The sequence below is a fragment of the Mustela putorius genome, unplaced genomic scaffold (genome assembly GCF_011764305.1).
Source record: "Mustela putorius furo isolate JIRA1106 unplaced genomic scaffold, ASM1176430v1.1 tig00003875_pilon_pilon_pilon, whole genome shotgun sequence".
In the NCBI taxonomy this organism is placed as follows: Eukaryota; Metazoa; Chordata; class Mammalia; order Carnivora; family Mustelidae; genus Mustela; species Mustela putorius.
Genome location: NW_025422026.1, coordinates 605,819 through 620,675, shown reverse-complemented (window position 1 = coordinate 620,675; position 14,857 = coordinate 605,819).

The following is a 14,857-nucleotide window of genomic DNA, read 5'->3' as shown; positions in this document are numbered from 1 at the left end:
GGTGAGCTCCTAGGAAATCTGACGGGACTCATTTCGTGTAATGCAATCCACTCTCACGCCCCCGGGCCTTTGTATGTGCTGATCCCTCAGCCCGGGACGCCCTCCCTATGTTGTCCATCTGGCAAACTTGTAGTCTGCCTTTGAAATCCGGCTCCAGGGCTACCCCTAAGGTAACCCTTCTGGGGCAGTTGTAACCTGTGGCAGCAGACTTCCTGCCTCTCCGCCTGGGGCAAGGTGTACTGATGTCCTCACGCCTTGAGTCTGATTGGTCTTAGGACTCTGACTCTGACTGGTATGTCTTCTAAGGCTCAGTCATAAAAGGCCATGTGGCACCCGTCTCTGTCCCTCTGGGCACTCATTCTTGAGTCTCTGGGTCGTCGTGTGAGACATCTGAGACAGCCACACAGGAGAGCTTCACGGAGCCCATTCCTCAGCCAGCCCAGCACATCCCTAGGCGTCACAGAGCAGGGGGGCCCCGCCAAGTCTGGTCCAGGCTGCTGACCCCAGCATCCCTGAGCACACAGGGCTTGTTCTGGAGTGGGAGGTAACTGGAAATCTGTCCTTGACGCCTCTGGCAAAACTCCCAGCTTTTCCTCTGGTTTTCTGCCTTCCCCGGAGTCCCTTGCGTGTGACTGTGGCAAAGCCCTGGCCGCATGGACTGGCCTTATCTTATCAGCTAGACGAGTAAGTCCTGCAGAGAGAGGGTCCCAAGGGCACGTGTCTTCCTCTCCATATTTCTATGCCCGGGTACGGCCCCTACGAGGCATCTGCGGAGAGAGAGAGACAGACATTGGCCAGGGGAAGTTTCCTGGCCACAGGTGACCCTTCAAGCTGGAGGTCACTATGTGGTCCAACTTAAGGATGATGGAAAATGAAGCCATGGAGGGGAATGCCAGCCTCGGGCTCCTTCTGTCGGCACCAGCCGTGGGCAGCCTCAACCCCCCGGGCTGGAGAGGGCTGAGCCCCAGTGCAGGCGGAGTGGCCTCTGCCATGTGGTAAGGACAGACATGGGCCGGGAGCCCTGCCTGCCACATTTCCTGGGAGACTCCCCTTAGAGGCAGAGGCACGGGGAGCGCCACTGTGCTGTGGATCTGGTCACTGTGATCCGGGGGGCAGTTCCTGAGTGACAGAGCAGAGCCCTGGCGTGGGGGAGCCTGTTGGCCTCTCCCCATGGGAAACCCCCTCAGAATTCGACTGGGACAGCCATCCCTGAGCGTGAAGATCGGGGACCATTGACTCAGCTGCACGGGCTGCCCCGAGTTAGGCAGGGGGCTGGTCGGCACACCTGGCCCTGGGTCTCAGGACAGAAGGGCGCCCAGGCTTTCCTGGGGAGGTGGGGGCTCTTATTTGAGCCCCAAGCAGCCTGTGGGGTTTCAGGAAGATGAGGAAGACGGGGGTCACACCAGAGGCCTACCACCTGCCAGAAGCTTTGCGGCTGCTGACACACTGATTCGGTCGCTCTGAGTGCCTTGTGGCCCACAAAGCCCGGGTGCAGACGGTCTCAGCAAGAGAGGGGACGGTCTGATGCGGAGCCCTTAAGGGGAGCAGGGCAGTGAGGGCGGCAGACACCCAGGCCCCCGGGACCCCTTGGACTGCCTTATACTTTCTCTGGACCGTCCAGGAGCCCCCCAGGGGCAACAAGGCTTTGTTTTCCGAGAGGAGGGGGCCCTTGACCTCCACCACCCGCCCAGGACAGTGTGGAGTGCAGAGCGTGTCTGTGGGGTCGCGGGCACCCGGGCTCTGGCGCTGTGCCCCCCTGCAGGGCAGCGGGCGGCTGGGGCTGAGCTGAACCTCCCCCCTCCACAGTCTCCTAAGTGGCTGCAGATGTGGTGTGAGATCATGCAGCAGGCCAGCTGCTGAGGACAGGAAATGTCCCTCCCTGCTCGTGCTCCACCCCCTCCCCCGCCCTCACGCAGGAGGGGCAGGGGAAGGGGCGCTTTGAAGAGGACACTCTTGAAAAATGCATATGGAAAGGCTGCTCTGTCCCCCGGGGGCATCACAGCAGGACTGGGGGGAGATTTTCTGGCAGAATGTTCTGCAGTGGGAGGGTAGAGCAGCCGTGGCCTTTCCAGTGTATCGAGTGGGAATGCCAGGCTCGCTTCTTGCTTCCGAGACCCAGCGTGTGCTCGTGGTGCAGACTGTAAGGCTCCAGGGGGCACCTAACAGGAACCCGGCCTCCCAACGGCTCCGCAGCTCCTGGAGGCAAGCCCTGGACGGCGTCTCTGTGGTCCCCGGGTGACGCTCGGAATTCGATGAAGACATACTTAACCATGCACGACACCAGCATGGGGCCCCGCAGACCCGCCCACCCTGCTCTTCTTTGCACCCCAAGAGGCTAACCCCTCCAGCTCCTGTTTCCCAAGCCCTTCCTCGTGCGGGCTTCTCCAGCAGGGTGGGTGGGGAACGGGTCCGCCAGGGTTCCAGACACCGGGACTGCACCCCCCAGCTCTGCTAACAGCCTCGGGCATGTGCCCCGACCCAGGGTCCCGCAGCTTCCTGGGCTCGCTCGCGCCCCGCCGCCTTCCCCTCCCTGCTCTTGGCCTCTCGACTCTGCTATCACTTTGTCTAACCCACGTCCCGAAAATCCGAAAAATCCCTCGATCCGAAAAACCCTGAATGGAATCTGCTTTTCTAATCAGACAGATTCCCTCTTTCCTAAAGCTCCCGGCAGCTGAAAACTTCCACGGATTCACACACGTAATCTGTTTTTTCACCCAAACTGCAGCATGTTGAACATGGTTCCTCGTCTCCTCTGTCCACGATGTGCCTCCTAGGGTTGTTGTTTCTTGTAGCAGCGTGTAGCGTCCCCCCTTTCTATAAACAGCTGCGTAGGGTTCCTTTCGTTGGCCCAGTGCTCTCCGACGGACGTGAGGCTTGGCCCAGCTTCTGCCATTCAGCACGACCTCGGGGCGGGGGCGTCGCTCGCGCTGTCATGCGTGCGGAGGTCGCTCTGCAGGGTGGACGTCTGGACACGGAGAGGCTGAAACCACACCTGTGGCCTGCCCTGCGGAGAAGCTCTCCCCCATCCGCGACCCCCCCTTCTGGGGGTCCTGTCCCCTCCCTGGGGTGACCGCACCCAGGAGCTGGTCCACAGGAGGGTCCAAAGGCTGGCCCCCTGACCCCAACTCAGGACAACCAGGAAGGATCCTTTGGCTTCAGGACGGCACGTGGGGACGGGAGGGACTGCCTCCGGGCTGCGCGTCCTCTGTGTCCTCCCTCGGCCCGACCCCGCTGCCCTCCTCTCTCCCATGGCATTGATCCCAAAGGCACTGCCTGCCCGCAGAGCCCCATCTCAGAGTTGACTTCCCCAAGAGCCTAGCCTGCGAAGCCCAGTCTGTGTTTCAACTCCCACCCCCAGGGGACGTGACCTGTAACCTCTGCCCACGCGGGAGGTCTTCAGACGCTTGATGGCTTCACATTTTTATTTCCTTGGGGCCACAGGCCCCTTCTGAGAATGATGGTCGTAAATACACACAATAAAATACACCAGACTACAAAAGACATCAATTATATTGAAATATGGTTATCAGCATGGCTTCAAACTGTTACAAGTCTGTCAGCCTATCAGCAGGATCCCGCGCTGCGGCTGACAAGTCTGAGGTCAGTAGGAGCCAGAGCCCGGTCTCAGGGTACCCACAGGCCGTGCTGTGATAGGGAAGCAGCGGAGGCTTCTGGTGGGACAGGGACCCACCGGAGTGTGCTGCTGGCGTTCCTAGTGGAAGGAAATGCTCAGTTCACCTACGCGTTCTGGGAAATAAACATGTCCTTTTTTGTTATGATCCAAGTGCACAGACCCTGTGAATTCTATCTGCAAATCCCTCTTCCAGGGGGCGACCTGCCTTAGTAATCTTGTGGGTGTCCTGGCCTTGTGGGTCCTCTGGCCTCATAGGTCCCTTGGGCTCATGGATCCCCTTCTCCTTCTGGGTTCCCTGGCCTCATGGGTCCCCTGGCATCATGGACCCCTTGATCTCATGGGTCCCTTAGTCTCGTGGGTCCCTTGGCTTCGTGGGTCCCCTGGCCTTGAGGGTCCCCTGGCCTCATGGGTCTTCTTGCTGTGAATTTCCAGGTGGGCTCTCCCTCCAGCTGAGGGCAGATTTTAAGCCAAGAGTAAGGTGACATGACCATCAGCCTCTCTGATCTCTGCACCTGGCAGGGCGGTGGGGGGAGTGGGCAGAGCGGACAGACCCTTGGCTACCGCTGAGCAGCACAACAGACCCCATGCTTCCTGCTTCAAGCTGGTTTCCAGTTCCACCATAACATGGCACCAGGTTGTGTTCCAGATCATTCTCTGGGACGGTCTCTTCCTCCTGCTTCATCTGCTTTTGGCTCTGCTGCTTCCTGAAAGGCGGCCGCTTCCCACCCTGGTGGACAGTCCTGAGTCCAGGCTCAGAGCTAACCCGCCTGCTCAGGTAAAGGCAGAGTCCGTTCAGGGCACGTGGCCCTCTCCCTCCTCTGAGTGAGAGTTGTGGCTCCTCTGCTCTGAACCTGTAGGGGGGAGGCAGGCATAATTATGCCAGGGGAGGGGAGAGGGGTCTGGGCGAGGATCTCAGACCTATGGGAAGAGACAGAACCTTGAGGGCAGGGAGAGGCGGGGAAAGGGTCTGGGCCTCTGGTTCCAGGTGACAGTGGAAACCTCCTCTCTGCCCTCCCCTCCTGCCCAGGGCCACCGAGAGTGGTCGTGAACCGGACACTCCTCCATCACCTACTAGCCAGTGACACTAGCCAATCGTTCATGTCTTTTGGCTTCCATTGTGTCGTTTCTAAAACAGGATGATAATAGCAGGGTGGCAGTCTCACTGGGTTGTTGTGGGGACTAAATGAGAGCAGGTTCGCTGAGCTAGGGTGAGATGAATGCCTAGATGGTGGGGAGGAGATGCAGGGAAGCGGGGCTGCTGTGTACAGATGTCCATGTTGCTCACTGTTCAAAGGAGTCCGGCCTCCCCACCGTGCTGTCCAGGTGTCCAGCATCTATTCTACTTGCCGAGCCCTTCCACGTGGCACAGGACCGCGGAGGGCGTGCCTTTTGATAGCGCAGGAGGTGTCCCTGCCTGCCCTTGCCCACAGGCGGCATTCAGCTGGAGGGAGGCCGATGGACCTCCTACCTGCTCTCTAGTGGGCTTCCGTAGAGCCATTGGACTGTAATTATTTAATGGAGAATAAGGAAGTAAGTGCAGGAATCTTAACTTGCTCCTTTGTTATCTGCAGAATGACTTTGTTAAAGACAGTGATGGTTGTGTGTGTGTGTGTGTGTGTGTGTGTGTGTGTTTTCCCTTTTTAACAGCGTCCTCCTGGGTAAATGCAGCAGCAGCGCTGGAGCAGAGTGTGGGCTGTGGAGAGACATGGCTGTGGCCTGGCTGTGGGGCAGAAAGGGACCCACACCTGCTCTGGGGGATGCCCACAAGCCTCAAGTCTTTCTCCTAAGCCCTTACTGCAAATAGCGTGCTGCTTTCAGACTCCCTGGTGCTGGGGGTCTGCAGGAGTCATGCGGGCACAGAAAGCAGTCAGCCCTCCCCGGTTATGGGGACGCGCTAGGTGGGGGCACCGCGAGCTCTCAGCCAGGCGATGCCTTGGAATCTATGCTTTCTGCACCCAGAAGGGGGTCCTGCAGACTCAGACCCCTGCAGATCCCACCGCCGGCTTCGAGAGAAGCAGAGGCTGGACACGGCCTGCATTGCAGGGCAGCTGGGCCATCTCTCGGCTCAGCCTCCAGAGCCAGGATCCCCAGAGTCAGGGACCAGGCGGGGCGTTCTCCGTCATAGGGGAAACGTTGTAGGACAACCCTGTGCCTCAGGCCCTCCTTTCCAAGTAGTCCTGGCTCAGGGCACCCCATTTGAGGGCACAAGTCCCAAGGCCAAGATAGGTCAAGGTTCACTGTCGGCCCCGTCACTTCAGCAGCCTGCATCTCAGCCCCTCAGCTGGAAGGCAGGGCCTCCACTAGGGCCCCGTCCCATGGCAGACATGGGACTGCACAGTCTGTGCATGAAACATGCAGCCCCGAGCCCACACATGGCACGTGCCCAGGCCTGGGGCTGGCGTGAGTCATAAGCTCCAACTGCTCCTGGATTTGGAGACCTCACAGGGACACCTGGTGACCTCTCTCTGTTGGGGAAGGGGCCACTATCTCTCCTCAGGCCACGCCTGTCCCGCGGGGGACTCAGCCTCTTGCTCTGGGGCCTCTGTGGGTTGGGCTAAGCCGTCCCTGGGCCTCATGACCACCATGTTCATTCGGTCCGTGCCTGCACAGCTCTGTCCCCTCGGCGAGTGTCTGTTGAGCCCCTACTGTTGCCAGGCCCTGTACTGGGCCAGGGGATATAGTACAGAAGGAGGAGGGTGTGGTCTGTACCCCAAGGACCCACCGTCCTCTCTTCACGTAGCCACTGAGCTGGCCTTGCTGTGGACAAGGAGGAATTCCAGTCTGTGCCAGGCCCAGTCCTGGGGCTGAGACCGCCTGCACCCCCGGAGAGGGCACCCCCGGGGTGGGGTCTCAGACGCCAGGATGAGGGCCCCTGGAGGACGCACTCACTCCTCACTTGGATGGGCTGGAGGGCTTCCCAGAACTGAGCCCTGATGGCCGTGGTTTTCCTGTGAGGGTCTTTTCAGGTAAGGAACGGCAGACACATGCCGGGAGACCATTGGTGTGAGGGGCGCGGGCGTGTCAGGAGGGTGGGCAGAAGGCCAAGGGCCTGAGCAGCCTGTGCACTGGAACGGGGACTTTATCCTGCAGACTGGGAGGAGCAGAGATTGAAGGGGCGCCTGGTCACCATGTCTCCATTCGGGCTGGTCACTTTGCTGACGTGTGGAGGAGGGATCTGCAGGGGCTGCCGAGGCCCACCCAGGGGACGGGATGGCGGGTGCCACAGACACCCTCCCTCCAGACTTACGTCTCCCTTCTGCCCCGGGAAGTCGGCCTCGTCATCCCCGGATGGCTGGTCCCTTCTCCCGTCTCCCCCAGTCCCCAGCATCTTCTCCCACATGCAGCAGCCAAAACGGTGACCTCATCGTCCCACCACCCTTCCCCCTCCGCCTGCTCCCCAAGATGAACCACCTGTGCTCCCTCCAGCCCACAGTCAGGCTGCCTCCCTCTCTGCTGCTCCCGCTCCTCCCAACCGTTCCCCGACCGCCCCCCCGGCCCCGCCCTGATCCCCCATTACCTGTTTCCCGCTCTGCTGGCCGCTCTCACTGACGGGTCAGCACCCTCCCCTAACCACTCCTCAACCGGTTTCTCTCATCTTCTTGCAGCACAACGTCCCCAGACCTTGTCTACACTGAAGTCCTGTTCTGCCCCAGACCCACAGCGGCATGTCGACCAGGTGCTATGACCAGGACCGCAACCTCGGAGCTTCGGCAAGAAGGGAGGTCGTGCCCTCGCCCTGCTCCAGGCCAAGCTGCCGCGGAAGCTCCCCAGACCCCCACCCCCGCCAGCCACGCTTTGTCCCTGCCTGGACTCTGGAGGGCCCCAGGACCTGCCAGAGGCAGGGATCACATGCCCCCCGTCTGGCCTGGTCTCCTGCACCTGCCCCCCTCCCCCGCCAAGTCTCCCATCCGTGCTGGGCCCAGGCCGTCTCCAGTCTTACATCTGCGGCTCCAGCATGTTCTGCACGCGGATGACCACTCGTCCCAGCTCCAGCCGGCGCTGGTCCTTGTAGGTACCGAAGCGGCCTCTCGGACTCGCAGAAATTCCAGCCACAGTGGGAAACGCTGGCGTCGTCCGGCCTTCCCAGAGGCAGGAGACATCAGGCCCTGACCTCCTCCATATGTCCAGCGGCCCCCCGGGCCTGCCGCTGTCCTCTGTCCCCTGGGCGCCCACAGACCACCCCCCCCCCAAAGCTGTAGTCCTCTCTCCGCATGGCAGCCAGCACGCTTGGAAACATGCTGCTCCATGAGACCCGAACCTTGCAGTGGACACCTGAGCCTTGCAGTGGACTCCTGGTTGCTTAGAACAAAACCCCACCACCTCACCATGCCCCCAGCCCCTGCTTCTCCTCGGAATTCCCCTCCCGGGAGTCTTCAGGACCTGCCTCCTGTGGGGACTCCGCTCGTGTCCGCTAGGAAGCCCCCTGGGACCGCCACACCTCTCTGCTCACTTCCTAGAAAGCCCTCGTGTGCATGTTTATGCCCCACAGGGACGCGGCCTCTTGAGAACAAGCTCTGAGTTCACATCCTGCTTTTTAATCCCCCAGCAACTAGAACTGAGCCTGGCACACAGATGTTTGCCGACCGACTCCCGAAAAAAAAGAAGAAAGAGCAGGTGTATCGGAGAAGGGCTGGGGTTTGCGAGGGCCGGGGGCACTTCCCAGCACAGGCAGAACCGGCCGTGGCCTCTAAGTTAAGAAGAAAGTTCTCTATGTAGTCCTCCGCATCCATCCACCTCCTGACTGCAGATCTGACCGCTGGGTTCTGGTCCTGTGTATGTCACTCCCCTGCTGTCTGCTGTCCCTCCTCGGGCCAGAAACACTGGCCTCCCCTCCCCCGCCCCACGCCTCCCTCTGTCCCCATGTGTCCCCCCGCCCCCCGTGTGTCTCTCATCAGACCCTTAGCTTGCACGCTAACTTCCTTCCCTTCAGGGAGACGTAAAATCTGCTGTAAATAAAACATTTTATTGTTTAGCTTGGACGTTCAATTTCATCGGTCGATAGCATGTGTTTCATTATGCCCGACACCAATGTGGACTTAAAAGTGAAATTCTGGATCACGACCTGGCTTGCCAGAGTGCTGGAAACTCGGCTGCAGTCCTGGAGGGTCGCTCTGGGTCTCACCTTCCAAGGCGGGGCTGGCACCCACAGGTTTCCCTCACTCTGTGCCCATCAAACAGGGGACGTCCGAGGCTCTAATCTTCCTCCAGCGGCTTCTGCCTGCGTCCAACACACCGCAGGCCGGAAAACCAAGTCCCGCAGAGGAAGCACCACTCTGCCCCGACTATGTGCCCTGGGTGGGGTCCGCAGGCTGGGGAGCTGCCCTGCCCACTGGCCGCCTGCTCTTCCCTCCCCTCCCTGCTCCTGCCTGTACTCTGGACCAAGGCTCCCTAAAGGTGAAAATCTGCGTGGGAATCACCTGGGACCTTGTTAAAATGCAAATTTAATTCAGTAGTTCTGGGGTGGGGCTTCGTTCTTTTTTTTTCCTCCTCCAAAGATTTTATTTATTTCGACAGAGAGAGCACGCATGAGCAGAGGGGAGGGACAGAGGGAGAGAGACACGCAGACTGGGTCCCAGGGCCCTGCGGTCATGACTGGAGCTGGAGGCAGACTGAGCCCCCTCCAGGCACCCCTCTCCATGGGGCTTTGTTCTAATAGGGCCTCCGGTGATGCTGATTGGCTGGCCCCTAGAACTGCCCCAGTTCCCAGTTTCCAGTAGGGGAACCACCAGCTCCTTGTGGGCCGTGAAACTAAAATCAATTACAATGAAATGAAATAAAAGAATTTGGTCCTGAGTCACACCAGCCACGTTTCAAGGGCTCCACACCACGTGCGGCCAGGGTCCGGCGCCCCTGCGGACGCGGACACAGAACATCTCCATCACAGGGAAGGTGCTGGAAGTCTGAGCCCCAGCGCCTGGTGTTACGGCCCCCTGCTCGCAGCACGGGTCTCGGGTCTCGGGCAGCTAGTGCAGAAGCAGGGGTGCGCTCTGCCGGGAGCACAGGTCCTTGCCCCCGAGGCCTGGCCCCCGCTAGAGGAGCCGCTCAGTTAGAACGGTTCGAACAGAGGGGCGACGAGGGGTCGGGGGGTGTGCAGGGTCGAGGGTGACCTGGCCCCCAGACCCTTCCTTTCACACATTTCACTGGCCGGCGGGTCTGGAGACCGGACAGCTGACAGCCCCTTTGTCTGCCGCCTCCCTTCTCTGAGGAGGCGCGAGGAGGGAAGTTTCCAGGGAACAGATTCTGCACACATTGGAGCAATAAAGGGGTGAGACCCGGCTCCCACCCCTCCGAGGTTCCTGGCAGCACAAGTGCTCCAGCAGGGGAGGAAGGAGGGTGGAGAGCTTTTCCAAGAATGCCTCCATATGCACCCAGAGCTGCCCTTTTTCAGGCCATTCGTGAACCAGGTCCTGGGGCAGTTTCCCAAAGTGCAGTTGGGGGACACATGGCCCACTGCCTTCATGGGGGAGAGGCCCAGAGCCCGGAGGCCAGGATGCGATTGCCTCACCACCTCAAAGCTCAGGGCCCCACAGGCTGGATGGGGGTTGGGGGGCCCTCAGAGTCTGGCGGGGGCACAGTGCCTCCGGCAGAGCAGTGAGAGCCTGACGGGGCCTGAAGACACGCAGCTCCTTCCTTGGACGAGGGCCCTGCTGACGCCGCAGCGACGGTTCCTTGTGTGTCAGTCCACAGCGAGGCCCAGACGGGAGGGCTGGCGGGCACGCAGCTGGCAATGTGAGCAGAGTGGGAGCTGGCCGGAGCGGCCGGATTCAGACCCGCCTCTGGCCTCATTGCCAGTGACTCTGAGCAAGTCTCTCCGCTCTGGGCCTTAGAGGACTCCAGTGACTCTGAGCAAGTCTCTCCCCTCTGGGCCTTGGAGGACTCCTCCGTCCAAGGAGGGTGATAAACTGACTTCCAGGGTTGTTCGTCAGCTGGTGCCCAGGGAGCACCAGTGCCGCCGTCCAGACTCGCAGGGAGTTGACCGTGTGAGAGGGAGACAGACACTGATGGGAGATGCATGAAAACGCATGACATGTCCACGGTGACCGAGGGAACGAGGCTCACTTCAGAGTATGAGAGCCACACAGGGGCCGACTTCCCCGAGGACGCGGGGACCCAGCTGAGAGGCTGAGCAGGCGTACGCAGGAGGAGGGAAGACCAGGGAGGCTGTGAGAATGAGGCTGCAGAATGGCGTGTGCAAGGGCCCTGGGGCAGCAGAGTACTTGTGTCCATCTGCATGATGGGGGCAGGGCTGGCGAGGCCGAATGGCCCAAAACAGGGGCCCAGGGACGGAGGGAGAGGAGGGCAGATGCTGCAGGCTGCATGACGCCTCTGCCTCCAGGCTCGTGTCCATGGACATGGGACGGTGACTATGGAAAGTCCCGCCCGTGTTCCTGGGCTGGTCAGCTGTGCTGTCACGTCTGGGGCGGTGCCCAGAAAAAAAGAAGATGGCCTCAAACCCTCCACTTGGAATCCCTCCCGCCGAGCCCATCTACAGAGAATGGAGTGTGGACCAGACCTGGCACCCAGGGGTGACCAGGGATGCTGATGGGGGACGAATCCAGCCTGACCAGAAATGCCCCTTCTCCACAGATGTCCATGAACGTCAGGTCCTTTCTCCTAAGTACACAGTTAGCCTTGGGCAACCTTCGTGGCTTGCTGCCCACTCTTCCTGACAGGGGTGTGCTGCAGGCCGGACCAGGCCCGTGAGCAGGGTCTGGATGCCCCGGCTGCTCCCAGGGTGCCCTGACCTCACCCACCCTGGCCCAACCCGGGAAGGGAGCCCTCGACTATAGTCCAAGGGGTAGGCCTGTCTTGGTCCCTCCCCCAGGGTGGTGACGGGCCTCCCCGGCATGGCCTGGACTGGCAGTGGCCGGAGGACATCGCACCTCAGTGCTGGACGGCTGTTGTCACAGGAATGACCTCGGCCCACGGTCTTGTCCTTCATCTCTAACCCAACCGTGCTGCCGACGAGCCCCTGCCAGCAGGGGACCCAGAGACCAGGATTCCCCTGCATCTGGGCCTGGGCTCCGGGGGCGCGCATGGAGAATGGCCGGGCTGCGGTGAGCGCCCTCCTTGTGCTCAGGGGTCTGTGTGGGCCTCACCAGTGAGGCGCCGGGGCTGGCCGTGACAGGGAGAGCAGAGTTCTGATCCAGGCCGTCCTGTTCCTGTCCTGGGACCTTGAGCAACGTCACTCGCCGTTCATAGCCGCAGGCTCCTGGTCTGTAAGACGAGCAGTCGCCCTGCCTGCCTCACTGGTCGTTGCGGGGACTCGAGGAGGGAACGCCCGAGAGGGGCTCCATGGGACACACACTCAGCCCTCCGCCTGGGAGCGGGGATGGCGGCGTCCCCACCCCTTCTCGGGAGGCCAGGTCCTGTCCAGGCCGTCCGCCAACAGTACCTGCACGCGCTGGACCCAGAGAGCAAGGGGAAGGCTCGCTCGGACCTCGTCAGCCCGGACACACCGCAGAGCGACCCCTTCAGTGCCCATGCTGCCCTGACGGAGAAGGGGCCGAGCTCAGACCCCTCTCAAAGGGCCCCCAGCTCCCAGAGTCTCATGCCCTCCCCCCAAATACCCCCTGCCATCCTCTGCTCCTCTTCTGGGAAGCTGAGAACCACACCCTTGCTCATCCCCAGGCACTTGGCTGTTGGGGCTCCAAAGCCAAAAAAAACCCCTCTTTGTTCTCAGGGCTCTGCTGTGTCATCTCTCCCATCAAGTCACTCGGGACAGATCCGTTCCCTGGTGGGAAGGAGGGAGGGTGAGGGCGCAGAAGCAAATGTCCGGGATGGGGAAACCGTTGAGACGTCACGTGTTTTCTCCACACAGTGTGTTGTCAGCTTGCGCAGGGTTCAGCCTGGGGCTGGTGCCTGGTCCACGGAAGAGGGCTGCTCCCCGGTGGTGCCCTGAAGACAGCTGCAGAACCCGCCGGGCCAAGAACAGGAGCATCAAGAATCCCCACAGTCCGTGTGTCAGGGAGCACGTTCTTGGTTTCACCAGTGGGTCCTGCCAACCACTGCCCCCAGGTGCACCCAGAACCCCGGCCCTCCGCCAAGGGCTGATGCTGGCGCTGAGCGTGCTTCCTGCCTGCCAGCCTAATCAAGCTGCTTCTGATCACACGACGCACTTGCCCCCCCCCCCCCCCCCGCAGGAAGGAGACCAGCTTCCCCTGTCCGTCTGGCGCCAGTTTCCATGGCGACCTCCTGCTCCCCTTTGCATTCCAGCCGTGCTGTTCTTCCTACTGGGCCTTGAACAGGCCATGCCTGCAACCACCCCAGGGCCTTTGCACTCTCTATTCCTTCTCTTCACACAGCCTGGATATCCATATCCGCAAGGGCGGCCCCTCCGCCTCCTCCCTGTCTCCGATCATCTTTGCGGTACCAGCAGTGAGGTCGTCCCTGGTCCTCCCGCTCTGGACGCGAGCCCAGCCCTCCCCACTGTCCTGTCCCTTCCCTGGGTCGTATTTCTCTCAGGAACTTAGAACTGCATGTCCTACTTCTTCTCTTTCCCACTGCACATGAGCAAGAACTTTGGGTGGGTCACAGCTTTGCAAAGGAAGGATAGCATGAAAAGGCCCTCACAGGGCTCCTGCTTTCTGCCCGTTGTGTGCCTAAAGCAGTAAAGCCCCGAGACTGAAAGTGATTTCCCAAGGCCACACAGCTAGGAAGAGGAGGGGAGTCTGTCCTGGCTAACTGGTAGCGAACTTGTTCCCTGGGCGCATCCTGCTGCTCGAACCTTCCCACCAAGCCTTCCTCACCCGCAGGCTGCCCCTACATTTCCCTCTTTTCTGGCAGGGGCTTTCTCTGGGAGGACCCCGGCCCCAGGCACCCTCACTAGGAGTGAGGACCCCCTACCTGCTTGGCTGCCTCTGTCTCATGGGGGCGCCGGGCAAGGTTAGCCTGCACTTGGTCTCTGTGTGTGAGTCGAGTCCCCTGCACCCCAGGGAGGGGGCAGCCCCTCCCGTGTGTGCGCTCCAGCCTCTGGGAAGGGAGTGGACGTGTGACCGCTCTCAGCCCTCCCGCCTGCCCCCCAAATGCCCATTTCTGCCTGAGAGCTTGGGGAGGGAGGAGGGGTTTGCTGGCAGAGCTGGCCCAGGACATAAAGGACTAAAGGACAGAGTCATGATGGGCGCCGAGCCCTCTGGATTATCTTTCTTTAGGGGCAGGATCTGTAGGTGGTAAATCTTTGAAGCCCCCCAGAGACCGCCCCTGCACCTCGTGACAGAGGGAATTTCAAGTTCATTTCTGGTATTGTGAGCAAGCTGGGGACCGTCCTTCCTGGATGGCCTCTCCTTGCTGCACAGCCTCCTCCCCGTGGGGGGCTCAGGCCCCAGTCAAGTGCTGCACCCCCGAGCCCGAGGCCGCCAGGTGCCGCAGAGGCTCACCCTCCCACCCCAGAGCTACCCGAGCACCCGCTGGGAGCACTGATGGCAGATCGGAGATTGGAGAGGGGACCCGCTGGGCTTCCCAGCTTGGATTTCACATAATGAGCCTTTGGAATCCGCGAAGTGATTACAAGCCCACTGGGGAGGGACCACCTACAGGCTCTGGAAGCTTTCGCTGCTCTACCTCACCAGGAAGCTGCACTTAAAAAAAAAAAAAAAAACCAGCCCAGTTTGCAGTGGAGGCTTGGGACTCCTCGGGGGTCGGGGGGCACTGAAGGCAGCCCTGGGGTGAGAGGCTCAGGGACAAGAGAGCCCCAGAATGGCCCTAGCACAGCCACACGCTCCCCCAGCCCTGAAGCCTGTACTGGCTGATTCAGGACCTGCTTTAAAATCAGAGGCTGAAGAGACTGGATTTCATAGGCAAGCTGTCTCTCACAGAAGGGGCCACGGAGGCAGAGGGAGGGGGGATGGGCTACTTGGTGTCGCTCAAGCTGGGCGGCCAAGAGTTCAGCCAGGCCTTGGTCTCAGGCTCCTGTGCTGCTGCTGTCTCTTAGCCCACCCTGCCATTCCTGCTCAGATTAGAGCTGAGCGGGAACTAAACCAGCCTAGAATCCCACCACTTGTTCCTTGTCTGAAGACCCATTGGAAGCCCTGCCCCTGGATGGGTGCTGGGGTTCAGCTGGGGAGACCAGTAAGCCTCAAATGCCTCTCACGGTCCTGGGGACGTTATCACCTCCTCTCTCACTCCCTCTCACGCCACTGTGTTCCTTATTTTCCTGTGTCTCAGAGAGGTTAAGTCACTTGCCCGTGGTAACACAGCCAGGGAGCTGTGGGGCTCTGACTTGTA